The sequence below is a fragment of the Lygodium microphyllum genome, chromosome 1, assembly GCF_053477565.2.
Source record: "Lygodium microphyllum isolate KBCC chromosome 1, Lygodium_microphyllum_v1.1.10, whole genome shotgun sequence".
Classification (NCBI taxonomy): Eukaryota; Viridiplantae; Streptophyta; class Polypodiopsida; order Schizaeales; family Lygodiaceae; genus Lygodium; species Lygodium microphyllum.
Window position 1 is genome coordinate 88,364,598 of NC_141135.1, and position 3,941 is coordinate 88,368,538.

Genomic DNA, 3,941 nt, shown 5'->3' on the forward strand with positions numbered 1-3,941 from the left:
CTCTTGGGTTGAGACCACACCAAGGCGAACCTCAGCCCATGCCATCGTTTTACAGGATGGGGTAACCACTACTGGGCTACTCTTTTCATCACATAAATTATCTTCTATAGAGGACTCATGCTCTACATAACTAACTAAGTCCATTAGTAAGTTTTGTATGGCGAAAGCCAAGTTTTTCCATCCTTGAACAAACCCCATTTTATGGATAATTTACGGTTCCTTGAAACCCTAGATTCGAAAACCGCCACTTATAGGCAGCTCTCGGCAGACGCACCACTGATGGGACCTAAAACCGGCCGGCACTAGCTCATGCACTAGCCAGACCTCTATCATGCGCTCAACAACCCCACGGCCTCGCGGCCAGGAGCGTGGATGACACATACATCATCTTCCTAAACATCTTGCATTTGCATCACGTCTCGTAGTCCAACTCTAACCCAATTAACACTCCTCAGAGGGAGATCCCAAAGTACATTGCCAAATAGCACGAAGTACAAACATAGGAGGTCCTCCCACGGCTGATTGCTGCTACCTCACTGCAACTCTCCTACACCTTGGGGATTGGCCCCTCGATGCGTCGCTAAACATATATAACACAATATCGCACATATTTCCACTCAAGGTACCAATTGATCGTATCCACGAATGTACCATACCTCACTTTACTTTCCCCTTAGACCCAACGCCTAGCCTACAACTTGGACAACCCTACTCACTCAACGTTGGTCATGATCCTCTAGAAAACAATTGCCATGCATCCAGGAGGTATTATCTGATACCTTTTAAATTTCTTTATGATTTATGCAAATTGTGAATGTCCACGTGCTCAAACAATTAAGACAATCAGCATTGGTGCACATGTGGAAAACATTTCTTTCAATGATTTGACTATCGCTCGTATGCAGCGTTGCATGAACCTAGCACCGAGAAACCCTCGTGCTACTAGGTTCTTAATTTTTAATTATCGACCAACCTAAATGGTATGCATAAAAACCAGCAAGCTTTTCATCATTTCACTCAGCATTTAAATACCTTTTATACACTCTACCCCCTCACCCGTTTAGGTTGTGCATTATTGACCGGTTTAGGGTTCATTTTCATGTTTTTTGTTGTATGAAAAGCAATAAAAACTCACAAAAACATAAAGGTAGGACTGAACTGAGGCTAAACCTCATACTTCAGACCCCCCATACATCTACAAACATGAATCTTATTTTTCCTTAATTTTTGGCACTCAAAATCCATTTTTCCCCTATTTTTTCCTTATTTTTTTTGTATTTTTTGCAATGTTTAATGACTGAAAATACAAAATGAGTTGTGGGATGTGGCCCTTAGGTTCATTTGTAGTAAAACCACAAATTTAGTTGGTGTGTCTTATTATATTTTCCATTTATATCTCAAAAACACCCAATTTTTCCATATTTTGTGTATTTTACGGGTTTTACACTATTAATTTCATCCATAACACTTATGATTTTCTGATTTTCTGATCATAAACAGTTGGAAGACATTGCAAACAACATTATAATGCATAATCATCTCATGGGAACAAGTATTCATGAAGCAAATTGCATAAAACATCAATTTCCTTTGTAAAAATGAGATTACCGTTCTTTGCGGGTTGCGGGTTTTTATTTACCATATCTCAGGACTGATTTTCAGCCACCATTAATGCTCATGACAGTCCACAATCAGCAATCTTTCTTCCTGTTGCACCACGGAGCAATCCGGTCTTCATTGGACAAGCATCCATCATCCATTCTTCTTCTTCCTCTTCACCACATGAATCTGCCTTTAGGAGAGAGAGAGGGAGGAGAGAGAAATACTGAAATTAGAATTCTTCATAGAGACCACCATTTCTCGGGCGAGAGGCGGCGATAGAGTCAGCATCCAGGGGGGATTGAAGCCCCATGATCATTGATGTGGGTTGTATTGAGCAGCCACCATGATCCATTGATCAACAAGGGGGCACATTTTTCGGCGCCTCCCTGATCACGTTTTCTTCATCCACTCTCTCTCCACAATTTGCATGCCACATTTCATGTGGCATAAGTTGTCCAATGCCCAAAGGTCACCACTCATTTGGCCAAACTTTTGTCCACCTCTTTGCATCTTGACCGGTTTCTTGGCCATTTCCCCGTCCGGACTCGGAATTGAGCTCTGAAAAATCCTGGGCGTCCGGCTTAGCATCCCGCATTGGCTGTAACTGTGTCAACCTACACGACTGTCTGAAAAATTATGAAAAATCAACAAGTGTCGCTCGGGTGCCTTTAAAGCACTTTGCCGCTTAAAATCGTCCTAGATCAAGCCGCCGCCTTCGACGTTGAGTATTTTTCCCTTGATATTCGTAATTTTTAGCTATTTTTAAGCACTTCTCGGCACCAAAATTCCGCTCTCACCCCTAGCCAAAAGTGCACCATGCTACAAGCAACTACTTGTGTCCATGAAATCATATGCCCTTTGGGCTTCTCCTTGGCTGAAGGCGTTTACTCATAAATGAAACATTTCACAAACTTTGTGGGTATCGAACCATCGCTAGGGATGACTTGGTAAAATTTTTGGTACAACAATTGCATTCATCCAGATACTTTATCCTGGGCATGTTCAGGAATAGCCGCATGCTTCATTTATGGATGACCTTGAGTATTGTTAGTCAATCATTTTCCTTTATGGAAGGTATGTCTTAGGGAAGATTGCTCTCTAGGCTTAACCCATATTCAATATATAGGTCCTCTAAAAAGAGTCAATACCTAGAAAGATGTGGGCACTCCAAATCGCACTTCCAAGGGGTAGTAGAATCTACAGTTTTGGATAGAGTTCACATTGTGGGGTGGGGTGGGAGAGGAGAGAGAGAGAGAGAGAGAGAGATTTGTTGAATATAGCAGAGAGATCTTTATACAAAGACAATAGAGCATCATGCAAACAAAAGTAACCCAAAACTAAAGTGGCATGGGAATGAAGGAAGAGAGAAAGGCAAAGCTCCATACATGAAACTAATAGAAAAGGAAAGACATCCGAGTGCACATTAAAGTAAGAGAAGAGACCAGGGGAATGGCATGCACTTTGGACGAGGAGAGGAAGACTATTGATAGGTAGTAATTTTTCCACTCATGACTACCAACACCAATTCTTTTGGACAAGAGTGAAGTTCAAAATTGAAATTCATGAAAATGTTATATTTTTTCTTCTCCTCCTTTTCTTGAATTCATCTTTTTTGGACCATGCATAGCACTTTTCCTAAACCACCAAAATAGCATGACTTTGGTACCACCTAACCATGCATTCACTCTAAAAAACTACATACATGCTAATATTTACCATTTGGATATGTTAGAGATGATGTAACCCCAAGCCATTATGTATGTATCTTTTTCAATTACATAGGGGTTTTAGATCTAGACATGCTTAGCAAAGTCACATAAATTTTTATGGGTCATTATCATTTTGTAGATAGTAACAATAAAGGCTCTCTATCTATTTGTAGTAGTTAAACTAATCTTGGTAGATATTCTTTTGGATTTATCATCTATTTTTAGGCTCTTCATATCTCCTTTTTGCAAGAGAAACTAAGTATGATAACTTATGATGCTTTTTGTAGCAGTATATTCATATACTTTGTAAAATCTTTTCAATAAGACAAGTCTAATATGGCTACTAATAGTTCATATTCTTACAAATTCACAATTCAATAGCTTTCTTTTTTTCCATTTTCTTCATTTTGGGTCTTTATAGCTCTTATTATATATTTTGGTTTAATATTTGTTGACTTAAATAGCTATGTTATGAGTATTTTGTTTTTGTGAGCTTTCCTTTTTGTTCTTTTGCAATCAACCCATTTTTTTGAGCTTTTTAATGAAACATAATTAGTATACATATAAATATCTCTGCATAGCATACCCCCATATGGAAATATTCTAGGTCATGCATAATTTGCTTGCATA